This window comes from Dipodomys ordii, unplaced genomic scaffold, assembly GCF_000151885.1.
Source record: "Dipodomys ordii isolate 6190 unplaced genomic scaffold, Dord_2.0 Scaffold122, whole genome shotgun sequence".
NCBI lineage: Eukaryota > Metazoa > Chordata > Mammalia > Rodentia > Heteromyidae > Dipodomys > Dipodomys ordii.
The window spans coordinates 725,804-740,301 of NW_012267338.1; the positions used below are offsets into that span (position 1 = coordinate 725,804).

At 43.7% G+C, this 14,498-nt stretch overlaps 1 protein-coding gene across 1 annotated transcript in view; it reads left to right on the forward strand.

Moving 5' to 3' along the window:
* Positions 1-1,962: 1,962 nt before the first annotated feature.
* Positions 1,963-14,498, forward strand: part of Fam160a1 (family with sequence similarity 160, member A1) — a 172,462-nt gene continuing 159,926 nt past the window's right edge. The window contains exon 1 of the mRNA XM_013029759.1: positions 1,963-2,307. The gene's annotated coding sequence lies outside the window, so the exon portion shown is untranslated. The remainder of the gene's footprint in view (positions 2,308-14,498) is intronic.

Genomic DNA, 14,498 nt, shown 5'->3' on the forward strand with positions numbered 1-14,498 from the left:
CCACTTCCAGCTTTTTTCTTTTTGCTTATGTGGTGCTGAGGAATCGAACCCAGGGCCTCGAGCATGCAAGGCAAGCGCTCTACCACTGAGCCACCTTCCAAGCCCCCTGTTTTCTATTCTTATATCTCATTTATTTGAAAGAATTCTGTATCAAGGTAGTAAGCAAAACCGTTGCATATTACATGTTTATTTTTCTACTTTATAACCAAAGTTTTCATATTTTAAACTTCTACTGTAGCATGTTCTGATGCTATAATTTTCCCTTGATGAAGCAGAACTTAGAAGAGAGCACCATTCCAGTTAGATCACTTCAGGCAACTCTGTGAGACTTCATTTTTTCCATCATTAATTTCGTTGTTGTTGTATTTCATTTCTTAGGTTTTAATTTAGGTCCTTTCTTTCTTGTTTTCTTTTTGTAAGATATATTTCTTCCAAAAAGTGTTTCATTCCCAGAAGACATGAAGTTATGTTTGTAGAGAGAGAAGTAACATCCTTAAGTGTGTCAGGTACTGGCCTAGACATTTCACTGTGTCAATTCATTATCGAATACAACTTACAAAGTAGGTATTTTCTTCAAGGTTAGTGCAGGTCAAGGTGACCTAAGTGGGGTCTGCCACCTTCCCGGGTTTTAGGAGCCACTTCCAGACTGCTACAGATGAGAGGTGGTGAATCCTGACAGACCCTGGACAAGTTAACCTTCGTTTTTGCTGGTGCACACCTTTGGAGCATGCATGAAGTTGGCTTCTCTCCAGTTACACTGGCTGCAAGAGAGAACATGCAATTAGATATGCAAGATACATTGGAAATTAGATACTCTGATTTTGGTTATCTCCAGAAACCATTCATCCAGAAGGAAGAGAAGAAGACGCTTCCTCCCAAGAACTGGGTGAAGCGCCAGCTGCCCTGGCTGGGAGCCCCCACATCCGCCTTTGCTAGCAGTGCCACGGCCCCGCCTGCCTGGGTTGAGGCTCACCTCAAGTTTCAGCCACAGCAACCACAGGGCCGTGAACAGACCAAGAGAGCTTTCTAACCCAGAGTTTCTGATTTCTCCTCGGCGATTTCAAGTCCAGAAAGCAGAGCTTGGAGACACAAGGTGTGGGTGTGTGGGGGGGCAGCTGTGGATGAGGGGCACTTGCCGCTCACCACAGGCCGAGGCGTGGGGTCAAGGCGGGGTGGCATTGTGTGTGTGTGGGGGGGTCTCCGTCCCTCCTCCTGCCGCCCCCTCCCCCTGCCCTGGGGCTCTCTGTGGGGACGTGTGGACGCAGGGAGGTTAGGTTATCCCCCTAAGCACTCCCCCCCAAAACCAGAAACTCCAACACGCACCCCCATCCTGTCACCTTTTTAACCCCGGGGACCAGATGTCCCCCTGGGAATTTGCCCGTGACACACTGACGCTCCTCCAGCTCCCGACTCAGCTCCACGGAGTCATTTTAAAGTGCAAACCCCGGGAATGAAAGGCAGCGTGAGGAAAACCGGGGTGCGGGGTGCGCACTCCGGCCTCCGGGTCGCCGGACCTCGGCCGTCGGCCTTCCACGTGTGGCTGCGCGGGAAACGCGCGCTTTTCGCTCATGCGCGTGGTGGCGACGCCGGGGGGGGGGGCGGGGGGAATGACCACGCCCCGCCCCGCCCTGCCTGACCCCGCCCCTCCCTCCCCGCACTTCCACGAGGGTCCTCCGCGGCTCCGCAGTTCAAGTTTCGATGGAAACTTTCTCTCAAAAGCTCCACCCTCTTCGCCTAGGAAACCCAAGGGCGGGGGCGCACACTGCCGGCGTCCCGTGCGCACCTGGCGTCAGGGGCGGAGCCTCGTGTAGGGCGTGGCCTGAGGTCGAGAGGCGCGGCAGGAGGGCGGAGGGGTGTGGCTTGGGTGGAGGGGCGTGGCCTGCGGCGTGCTTCCTTTGAGACTAGCCGGCAGGTTGGGCCCCGCCCTCGCTCCTGAGGGCCCTGGAGGGGAGGAGGGGGGGGCGGGGATAGCCGGGGCCCCGCGCGGCTCCGCCACCGGCTGACGCACCGTCGGAAAGTTACGCTCCGACCTGCTCTTGCCCGGTACTTTCTTCCCGGTTCTCAGGCTGAGTTGGAGCGGGGGTCTGGAGGATCCCCCTTCCCCACGCTTCTACCTGTGAGGGCCGCGAGGCGAGCGCGGGGCGTCGGGCCCTGGGCCCGAAGGAGCCGCCTCCGCCTCCCTGTCAGTGCGTGCCCGGCCGGGTGGGCGCTCGGGCACCCGCGTCCCCGGGCCCGCCGCCGGCCCGCCGCACAAACTTTGTGGCCGTCCGGGGGAACCGCGCGGGGAGGAGCAGCCGAGGCCGACAGGTTCGTGCGCGCTCGCCTGAGTGAGGCTGTCAGGCTTCTCCAGCTTTCGGGGGTCGGAGCGGGTGCCTCGCCCCCCTCGGTGGGCTGGGCAGGTGGGGGGGGGCGGCGAGGGACCGGTGTCGCTCCGGCACGCGACCTTATTCGGTGGCCGCCCCTGGGGGGAGCCAGCTGTCATCAAGGCTCTCCACCCCTCTCCCGGTCCCGGGGGTCCGCGCACCTGGATCTCGGGGGACCCGGGGCGGGGTCGATGGTGGCGAGGACTTGGCAGAGACCAAGACGTCTGGGTCGGAGGCGTCCTCGGGCACCTCCTTGCTTACCCAAGACACCGAGGCGGTGCCACTCAGGTGTAAGGACTTTATTATTGTGGGGTGGCTGTTGCTCAATTCCAGACATTCGCTGACGAAACTGCGTTCAGATGGTGGTGGTGGTGATGGACAGTGCGTGTGTGTTTGTGTGTGTGCGTGCGCGCGCGTGGGCGCCCGCGTGCGTTTCCCCCTGGACTCAACAAAGCTCCCTTGTTAACCCTACTTGTGCGAGGGAGTTAGAACTATTGCTTGAGATCAGGTTGGGTTAGTTGTGGTGGAGGCAGCGGTGTGGGATTGGGACCTTGGGCGTCGCGTGAGTGAATCTGGAGAAGGATCCCTGATTCCACACCCCTACCCTTCTGGACCCTTCCATTTATAACATCCCTCTTTGGCCACGCACTAGGTGTTGCAGCCCTAGCCACGCAGGGACCCAGAGAACTCCCCCTGGAGGGAGAAGAGCCTTGTGCTGAGGAGACAGCCCTCAGGGAGAGGAAGGGTAGGGATCCTTGCTTCCCTGTAAACTGGGGCCTGCCCCTCCCTTTGATTCTCAGGTAGGCTCTGCTGTCAAATTCATCTCTTTAGGGTATCAGCTGCTGCCTGCTAATAGCCATAGCAGCTCTGATGACATTATATAGGTCACTGAAAAATAATTCCTGCTTAATCACTTTTATCCTGTTGATTAACAAACTAGAGGCAAGATTTCCTTTCCTTAATGTACCATGCCTGCTTGTCAGGGTCACCTGTCTGACCTCCAGTTCACTCCTGCACCAGGCAGCTAGACACTAGTTGCTTTGTAAACCACAGCCAGAGTTTTTATTTGGACAACTTTAGTGATTTTTGGACAGAAAATTTGGACAGAGCAGTCGATTCAGTTCCTAAACTTACTGGTTAGTCAGGCACGCTAGTTGGCTTTAGATATTTTTTCAGATATGTGACGACTGATTTCTTTTAGCTGCAGTTAATCCCTTTCTGCAAAAGCTCCTAAAAATAGTATCTGTGTCTGCTTCGAAACAAATGGCATTCTGGGTCATTTGTTTTTTATAGTTGGAGAAATAGGATAAAATTGTGAGCCCAGAGTTGGTGGCTCAAGCCTTAATCCCAGCTACTCAGGAGGCTGAGATCTGAGAATGACAGTTCAAAGCCAGCCTGGTCAGGAAAGTCAGTGAGATTCTTGTCTCCAATGAACTGCCAGAAGCTGGAAGTGGAGCTGTGGCCCAAATTGGTAGAGCATTAGCCTTGAGCAAAAATGCTCTGGGACAGCACCGAGGCCCTGAGTTTAAGCCCCAAGACCAACTATAACAACAACAGAACTGTGCAGGGTGAGTAGAAAGAGCTAGAGAAACAGGGTGTCACTGAGGTGAAGTCAGGAAATGTAGAGCAATCACATAATTTATGCCCAATTGCCTAGCTAGCAATGCATTGCTGGACAGTTTGAAGCAATACACTGTTTCTGTTAAGTTCTTTTTATCTTGGGAAGTTAATAGATAATAACCACAAATCAAAAGCAGATGTACAAATATTATATAGAAATTGGAGGTAAATATTGGAAGAAACAAGAGTTACTTCTGAGGTGTGAAATTATGGACTTGAATTACTTTATTTTAGGTTCTGGGGTTTTGAACTCTGGGTTTCAGGCAACTACTCTATCATTTAAACTGTGTCCTCCAGCCCTTCCATTTTTACTTAACCAAATAGCCTGACCCCTTTTTACTGGCCTTGAACTGTGATCTTCCTTCCTCAACCTCCAGAGTAGCTGGCTTCATTTACAAGAATATTAGAAAAGAAATGAACAGAAGCAAACATGGCTGTAGTGCTTTTCCACATACCATATTGTGCTGTGCAACTTAAGCATTTTACAGTGGTTCTAGAGTACTTAGACTACACAGGAGGAAAAAAGTGTGTATGTGTGTGTGTGTATCTACCTAATAGAATCTCTTCATTTTGGGTTATATAAACACCTTCTTATGCACAAGGCTGAAAATAGAAATTATGAATCTATGTTTATGTGAGGTCAGGCGAATGAAAGATGCCACACTTTTAGGTGGGGCTCACCTCATTTCCTCCCATCTCAGGTTCTTTTTGATTTTAATGTTTTCCCTAAAGAGAAGCTAGTAATTGATAACAGCTATAAAAATACTCAGCAGTTGTTGGATGATCTGCTAATTAGCTCTTATGAAGCATAGGTTTTTTTTAAAAAATATTTTCTTAAGAACATTATTCTAGGACATGCCATTAAGGAGTTCAGAAAATTCACAAGGTTTGGCAGAATGCAGAGAGAATGTATGCTGACTTGTCTCCTGGTATCATGGAAATTAACTTTTGTTGAAATACTGGTCTTAGGTTAACCTTAGGATTTTTGGGCTTGGAGGAAATTCCAGGAACTGGTTCCCTGTGTGTGTATGTGTGTAAAATGTGAAATAGGTATTTTGTTAAATTTTATGACTCAGGCTCATTGAAGCATGAACGTTTTAGGAATTCCTATGGCAGTTTTTATGACCACTTTAAAGAGTTGATGGATATTTTCATGTAGCCTCTCCACACTTTTATAACCAACTCATTAGAACATATTTTATTCCTCAAAGTAAATGTTTTCCATTTTGATTGTATTTACTAGGCATTCAGTTTAGGTTGGTGTTCTTTATAATAACTCAGAGTGAATATAGAGAAATATTTTGTCATATGTAAATCTGCATACATCATTCTTTGTATACATATACACATGTATATTCATGTATAAGTATATAGACATATAAGTTATGTATCCAAGTATCATTTTTAGCAGGTCACTTAACAGGCAACTCTGCATGGTCTCAAAATAAGGATACTATATATATTATAATACATGTATTATAATATGATATTACATATGGATATATATGTTATATATATGGATATATATTATATATGGATATATATGTTAGGAAAATAGTTTTTTTCTTTTTTTGGGGTGGGTGTGTGCCAGTGCTGGGCCCTGGGTCCTGTCCTTTAACATTTTTGCTCAAGGCTGCACTTGAGCCATAGCTCCAGTCCTAAAATTTTTCTTAATAAATTTTTTGGAACATGGCAATTCTATGATTTGCACATACTCACTTTGATTTTTTTGTTGGAAAATGCAATATTTTCTAATATATTTTTATTGTCTATTTTTGAACATGAAGCTACTTTTTTGATACATTAAAATGATAAATTTCTTTAATATTTGTACATATTACAAGAGATTCACACTTTTTTTTCTTATTTTAAGCAGGATCTAATAGTTTCCTTTTGAAAAAAATTGACAACTTTGATTAACCTTGGTTTGCTTTAGGAAACAGCAAACAACTTGATATTGACCTACTGGTTGTATTTAAAAGGTAATGGCTAATGTTAGTTTCTTATCACCTTGCTTTGGTTTGACCTCTGAGTTTCCTTCTTGCATGTCTCTGCTGGGTGACTGTGTGGAACTTGGCACATCTTACTTGAAAAGTGCATCCTGGAGTCGCTATAGATAGTAAGAAGAACCAGTTTGCAACAGTTGGGGATGTCTTGTAGTCTCTTTTTTTCTTAAAGTAATTCCACCTGTCCTGGGTCATCACTGAGGAGTGGCCATTTCTTCACTGTGAATCACCAGATGAGTAGGTTTGGCAGGGCTTGTTGATGCAGCCCCACTGACTCAATCTGCTGTGCTCCAATCAGGAGCCAGCTGTGTTTTACTCTTCTCATCCTCATTGCTGAACTTTGGAGTCCTAGACTTCCTTCTCCATTCAGATAACAAATTAAACTATAGGGAATCTGTAGTGGCACAATACAATAATCCTAGTACTCAAGTAATTGAAGGAGGAGGAGTCTGAGTTCAAGGCCAGCCTGGGATACTTAGTGAAACCTTATCTCAAAAAAAAAGTTAAAAACTGTAGGGAGTTAAAAGTAATTTCATATCTTAGTCACAGAGTTGCTTGTATTGAGTAGAATCCTATAAATGTTGATGATCTTATTATTGCATGGACAAATTTTTTTACCTTTTTTATTTTTATTTTATTTTATTTTAGGGTCTGGTCGTGGGGCCTGAACTCTGGGCCTGGGTGCTGTCCCTCAGCTCTTCAGCTCAAGGCTAGCCCTCTACCACTTGAGTCACAGTGCCATTTCCGGGTTTTTTCTTTTTGCTTATGTGGTGCTGAGGAATCGAACCCAGGGCCTCAGGCATGCAAGGCAAGCGCTCTACCACTGAGCCAACTTCCCAGCCCTTTTTACCTTTTTTAATGAAGTTTATCTTGGCTGGTCACCAATCATGGTCCTTGTTGCCAACTGAGTAATGACTCAATCATTGGGTGTGATGGCTAATTTTATGTCAACTAGTCTCCGCAAAAGGTTGTCCAGTTAACCATTCTGGGTGTGTCTGTGAGAGTGTTTCAGAATGTGGTTAACAAGTCCAGTACAGGTGGACTTTATTCAATTTGTTAAGGCCTCAGAGTGTGTGTGTGTGTGTGTGTGTGTGTGTTTGTGTGTGTGTGTGAGAGAGAGAGAGAGAGAGAGAAAGGGAGAGAGAGAGACAGGGAGAGAGAGAGACAGGGAGAGAGACAGGGGGAGAGAGAGACAGGGAGAGAAAGAGAAAGGGTGGGAGAGAAAGGGAGGGAGGGAGGGAGGGAAAGAACCCTCCTTCTTTCTCCTTTTCTCTCTTGATTTCCTCCCTCTCTGCTTTTGAGCTGGGATATTGGTCTTCTGCTTTTAGACTCAGACACAAATGGAAACTTACATCACTGGTTTTCCTGTACTCTAGTTTACCAGCTGCATATCCAGGGACAGCTTCTGTAATCACAGCACCTTGTAATAAATCTCCTTATAAACACAACACACACACACACACACACACACACAAACAACACACAATACAACACAACACACGCAAACACCCCTACTACTTAAGGGTGTTCGTGACCTGATGACCCATGGAAATTCTCTGCATCAGTTGATGCATCTCTGCATCAGCTACCATCCTGGTCAGTTCCTCATTCCCAACATACCTTCCTTACCTCTGTTATGACCAGTCCTTCCTCTTTTCAATTATTTCAGAGATGTGTACTCTTAAAGGCTGGCTTAGTGGAGGTGCTCTCCATTCCTTGGCAGTCTTTTCCTATCACAACTTCCTGGAATCTGAAATCTTATCTGAAATTTTAGGAGCTTAGTTATTTGATGAGTTGAATGTTAGCACTCATACATTTATCAGTCCCTTCCAGCTAGACTATATATTCTTTTAGAAGCAAAAATGTTCATATCCATCACTATTCCTGGTGTTGTCCTTTATTGAGTGTTTGTTTCCTAATTTTTTTTTTTGTTTTTTTTTGGTCCAGTCATGGGGCCTGAACTCTGGGCCTGGGCGCTGTCCCTCAGCTCTTCAGCTCAAGGCTAGCGCTCTACCACTTGAGCCACAGCGCCACTCCCGGCTTTTTTCTTTTTGCTTATGTGGTGCTGAGGAATCGAACCCAGGGCCTCAGGCATGCAAGGCAAGCGCTCTACCACTGAGCCACCTTCCCAGCCCCGTCCTAATTTTTTAAAAAGCTCTGAGATCTACGTAGGAAAGGCAAGGCAAATTAGGGGCATATGTGCTTTGTCCCTGCCCCATCCTGAGCCACTCCCTTCCCCTGAAATGTCTTATTTATTCCCCAGGGGCTCCAGCACCTCTCAACACTGCTCTTGAAAGGGTGGCCAGTTGTTTGAGGTTATTAGAAATACAACCTATATATCATCGTTGACCTACAGCCAGCTGTTCTTAAGGGGAAAGAATTGAGTAGTATTTAAAGGCCTGTCGAATTTGTCATTTCTTGAGGACAAATTCGTAGTTTGCAGCGGTTTTTAGTGTTACCTGCTTTACTTTTGTTTCATGTAATTGCCCTTGATCTGCCTTTAGCTAGGTCTTTTCCTGTTTTCTTCCTAGTTATGCTATATAGCACATTTGGGTTTGTAATTTTGAACAGAGGTGAGGAAGAAATACAAAAGTGAGCTATATGTTCCTAGGAAATTTGGGTTTGTCAAATCTTATGCCAGTTTCATTCAAGCACAATATGATGATTATTTTTCTGTTGTGGAATGTAGCTTTGGAGGGACAACATTAGAAATCTGCCCTCATTCTGGTTTCTCTTTAACCTCCAAGTACTACAAGCCCTCTGTACTTCCTGTCCCCTTACTCTGTTCTCTTGCCCTTGTCTCAACATATTTTACTTTACTTGGTTATTTATATCTCTTGCTTATTTACTTCCCAAATGTGAATATAAAGGTCTGTGAAGGGAAGACATCACTGGCTGATTTGCTGAATTGAACAAGGATTTTGGTTAATGTGAGGCCCTTTACCTCTCTGCATCCCCTGTCTTGGCCTCCATAGCAAGGAGTTTTGGGTCTTCTTTCTATTTTCTTTCCTGTTGATCAAGACTCTTTGTTATAGTCTGACTGTAATAATGCTAGCTGTATGCTCAGTGATTGATTCCTAGCTGGTGGGGCAATTTTGAAAACTTGAGTAGCAGGTGAGACGTAGCTGGAGGGAGTAGGTGGTGGTGGTGGTGTGCTTTTTAATGTGATACCTGGTCCCTGCTCCCTTCCTGGCTTACTCTGCTTCCTGTCTGCCATAAGGAAAATCCTCTTCTTTTACATGGTAGTGTTCTGTTCAAGTTTGTGGGGCCTGGCCACTATAGACTGCAACTCTTAGACAGAGAATCAAAATAAATCTGTCCTCTAAGTTGTTTTTGCCAGGTGGTCTGTCACAGAGAGGAGAAAAGCTAACATATTCCTTCTGTTTAGACCTAATTATTTCTTTCAAATCGTACAATTCCCTACTTCCCAGGTCTGTGCATTTGTAGTAGACACATCAAGAACAAAAGTAATTAACATTTGCTTGTCAGTTTATGGTTTATAAAGCACTTTTATGTTTATGATCTTATTTGAAATATTTTTTTCTCTCTCTCTTACCATGCTCTCAGTCCTTTCTTGCTTCATTATATAGTGTTTGAATAGGTTTTACTTTTGCCTCGCTGGGACTGTGATCTTCTTATTTATGCTTACAAGATGTGAGGGATGACAGGTACACTGAACCATGCCCAGAGATACAAGTTTGCGAGTAAGTTGCCCTGAAGGTTCTTGATAAGAGCTAGTGACTCTCAGCCTCTATGCTAGTAAGTTGCTATTGATGGTTGCCCAGGCTCTTTCCTTGATAAGCTATTGAAGACAGCCATTTTCTTCCAAAAAGCTCTCTGTTCTTGCCTCCAAGCCAAGGGAGTGCTCAATAATGATTAGTATCTAATGATGACAGAAGACTATTCCTTTGAGCATTGGAGAACTGTAGGTGTGTCACACATTGACAGGTCCTCACCAATCTCTTTTTGCTGTTTTTGAAATATCACTGCCAAGGGAGTTGTATACAACTTGTTCTGACAGAGTGGTCTTAAATATTCATTCTTTTTCCCCATTACTTTAAGAGAAATGCCAGCATTTAGTCTTCAGGTTGCCAGTAGCAATTTTGGAGAAATTATATTATAACTTTTTCAAGAGACTGATTTTCATATTGCTCATTTATTTATACATGAATTTATTCATGTTAGTTTTAATGATGGAAGATCATTCACTTTGGGGTTAGTGGAAATTTAGGGTTAAATGGAGATCTTTGATCAATTATACCGCTGGTGGGCTAATTAGCATGGATTTATTATTGCATAAGGCTTCATGGGCAAAGTGGAAAGAGCATGTAATTTGGGTACAAATGTGGTTTAAATCCCTGATCTACTTACTCATTAGTAAATGTGTGACCTTGGACAAATGGCTTTCCTTTGATGAATTTTAGCTTTCTCAAAATGGAGAGCCAGGTGTGGTGGTGCAGGTCTGTAGCTCCAGCTGTTCCAAAGACTGAGACAGGAGTGCCACAAGTTTGAGGCTAGCCTAGGCAACATGTGAGATACGCTCTCATTTAAGGGGGAAAAAAGGGAAAGAAAACCGCAAAAGATTTTACATTTTTGGGCTGTGGATATAGCTCAGTGGTAGAGCATTTATTTAACATTGGTGAGTTTCTAGGATTGAGCCTAGCACTGTCAATGAGAAGAAAGAGGGGAGGAGAGAGAGGAAAGGAGAAAACAGGAGAGAGGAGGGGAAGGGAGGGAAAGGAAAGAAGAGGGGAAGGGAGAGAGGGAGGGAATAGGAGAGAGAGAGAGAGAGAGAGAGAGAGAGAGAAGAAGAGGCAGAAATCTCATTCCTGGGAGTTTCTCAAAGGGTTAAATAAGCTAGCACGTGTGAGGTGTTAATTTGGGGATAGTAATCAATGCATAGTATTGTTGTCCCTGTGTTGAAACTCATTAGCATTCTCCTAAGGACTGTTGAGGATGCTCAATAAGAGTGCTATGTTATATGTCAGCAAAGCCCCAAATGATGATGACAGATACAGATATACAGTTCACAGAAAATCAAATTGTGATGAAATGTTATTTGTACAGGAAGGAAATACAAGAAACTACAAGCGCATTTACAATCTTTAAGACTCATGATTAGGTTTATTGGGATTCATGTTATCTCAAATTATAGAAATCCAAATCTTGCAGGAGAAAATTTACTGGTTCACATGACTGAAGTGTGGGAGAAGTGTGATGGGTCTCAGGGAAGCCAAAAGAGCTCCTAAACTGGCCTGTGCTTGCTCTTGCCTTGACTCACTTTTCTCCACATAGCTGCAGTAAGCCGAGATACCCAGAAAGAATACCGGACCTCTTCCCCTTAGTCTAAATTCTCAAAATCCTGGGAATGGACACCTAATCTAGTTGAAGAAGAGAAGCAGGGTTTTCTTTTTCTTCAGTACGAGGGTTTGAACTCAGGGCCATGAACTTGCTAGGCAAGAGTGCTGTACCACTTGACCTATGCCTCCAGTCCTTTTGCTTTAGTTTGTTTTTTAGATAGCATCTTGCTGGGTATGAACATGATCATTCTATCCCTGCCTTCCAAGTAGCTGGGATCACAGGCATGCAATACCATGCCTTAGGAGAAAGGTGGGGTTGGACAGGATGAACTGGTTGAACTTCAGGGAGCGGAGCAGATGTGGGGAAAACTGAACCAAATGCTTAGGTTCCAGAAAAAGAAGATGGCTTATATTAGGATAAGGTGGACTTAGGGCAGATGATTTGAAGTAGCTAGTTCAGGAGTTCCCACTCAATTGATAGACTGACATCAGACTGTCAGACTGGGATCCTGGCTTTTATTCTTTAAAGTAGAGTTCATGGTTTTGGCAAATTACTTGAATTGGTAACTGGAGGACCAAGTGAATACAGTTGAGAAGTTCTGGTCACTGATTGTAGACTAGGTAATCTTTGCAATCAAGAGGCTAATATCCGTCCTGGCACCTCCTTAAACTCTAGATGGTATCCAGCATCCAAGCCAGATGAGATCTTGCCTTTCCTGGAAAACCCCACAGTACTTTATTTCAGATGAAACCTTATTCTAGCTATTAAATGTGGAGTGTATGCTAGAAATGAGATACTACCATTTTATTAACGAAATACCAGATTTAAAGACTGATTGTCAGTGGCTAGTAAAGTTATTTAGGGCTGCAGGTCTATATTGAGTCGCTGGGTTCAATCAGAAACACCCATCCAAAACAAAAAACAAGAAAAACTCCTAGGTCAGAAGCTCATGATAGATCAGGTTAATAGCCCTCCAGCTCTCACAGGTGGATCTTATTAGAAAGAGAAGTAAGCATGACACGATTCCTAATTTAGTATAATAGCAACCACAAAGAACCATTTATAGAGTTTATTGCCCCAACCCTGAATGTGATTTTGATAAAATCTTTAGATCCAACCATCAGTTTTTAGAATAACAACAACAGCAACTGGAGAAGGACCACATTAAACAGTTTCTGTGGAGATGTAATCAACTAATTCCTGAGTGTGGGAATTGCTATTGGATGTAATTTTGTGTTTCATAAGTAGCTAGGAGTCTCTAGTCAAGGTATAGGCAGGGCTTCCCACCCCAGTGACTTGGGGAAGACTCTGGCCTCTTCTAGTTCCTTCAGGCTGTGCCTGCCTGTGGCTACAGTTCTCTGCTTATCCTCACTTTGCTATCCCCTCTGTCTCTCTCTGGGTTGAATGTTCCTTTGCCTCTCTCTTACAGAATACAAATGATAGCACTTAGGATCTATTTAGATAATACAAGACAACTCTTCATCATAATCTTTTTTATTTATTTTTTTGGTTGTGGAGTTTGAACTCTGGGCCTAGGTGCTGTCCCTCAGCTCTTCAGCTCAAGGCTGGTGCTCTACCACTGGAGCCACAGTGCCACTTCCAGTTTTCAGGTGTTTATTGGAGATAACAGTCTCATGGACTTTCCTGCCTGCCGGCTTTGAACCGTGATCCTCAGATCTCAGTCTCCTGAGTAGATAGGATTACAGGCATGAACCACCAGCACCTGGCTCATCCTAATCTTTAGTTATGTCTTTTATTTTACAAGGTAATATTCACAGGTTCTAATAAATGGGATGTGAATATATCTTGGGTGGGGGGAGGCATTTCCCTTATCTTAGCTATATTGTGTGTGTGTGTGTGTGTGTGTGTGTTGGTTCTGGGGTTTAAACTCAGGGCCTGGGAACTGTCCCTGAGCTTTTTGCTTAAAGCTGGCAATCTATCATTTGAACTCATCCTCACTTCTGGATTTTTTTGGTGATTAATTGGAGATAAGAGTCTCACAGACTTCCCTGCCCAGGCTGGCTTTAAACCATGATCTTCATATGTCAGCCTTCTGAGTATCTAGGATTACAGGCATGAGCCACCAGTGCCTCATTCATATATAATATTTGAAAATTTCTGTAAAGCAGTACAGTTAGGTCAAGATATTAGCAGTGGAAGATTATGATTCAGCCAATCACAATTCTTCTGTTTTTAATCTTTGATAAGCCAAATATTGTTATATGTGAGCCAGGTGATGCCCCTGTATTATTCTATTTTGTGTGTGTTTGAAAATAGTCATCAAACAAACTAATACACACCTAACAAAAAAAGGTAAATGTACTAAACAAGATTTTTCAGTCATCTCAGATTCTGGGGGAAAAAAATCCATTTAACCCTGATAAGTATATCCTCATTTTTTTTTCTATTTTTTTTCTCTAATATCTTCAAGTTCTCATCAGCTTTCAGGAGCTACTTCTTGACTTTTCAAAGAAAAAGTAAAGGACAGATGAAAATCCCTTTACTTAGCATTGTTACAGGACCCGAGGCTTAGATCAGATCATCCTCTTTCCTTCTTACCTGTATATTGGTGAGCAGATGTGGCCTGGTTGTATTTAAGGACTCATTGGTAAACTACTTTTCCATGACATCTCTGTCAAACAGATAAAATTATGAAAGGCTCAACAATTTTATTACAGGGAGAGCCCCATCTTTCAGCCTTTTTAATGTGATCATAAAACGTCTAAGTGAGCTGCAAGTTGGTCCATAGAGGTAACCATTGGTAGAGTTCATGGTGATAAATACTTTTCTGTAAATTACTCTTCTGGGTACTTCTACAGTGTTAGAAAGCTGAGACTTGAATTTCTAAATTCAATATAGTTTATCAGTTTTTCCTCAAGAATAAAAACTATTAAGATTCTCTGCCATTTCCTTTCTTTAACCTTGTGCTGAAACATTTCAAGGTATAATTTAAATATAACCACACAACATAGAGCACTGCATTTTTCAAAGGTATTGTGGCATGTCAGAAGTATATTATTTCTTAAAATAGTACTATATGCCTAATTCAGGCCTACACATGAATGTTATAAGTAATGGCTACTGTCAAGATAGTCCTCTATAAACTATTTAGGTTACTTCATATATACTTTAGTGCTGTAATGAGGTTTTTTTTTTTTTGGAGGGGGTGGAATAGAAATTTCTATGTAGAATCTCTTGTTTAAACAAT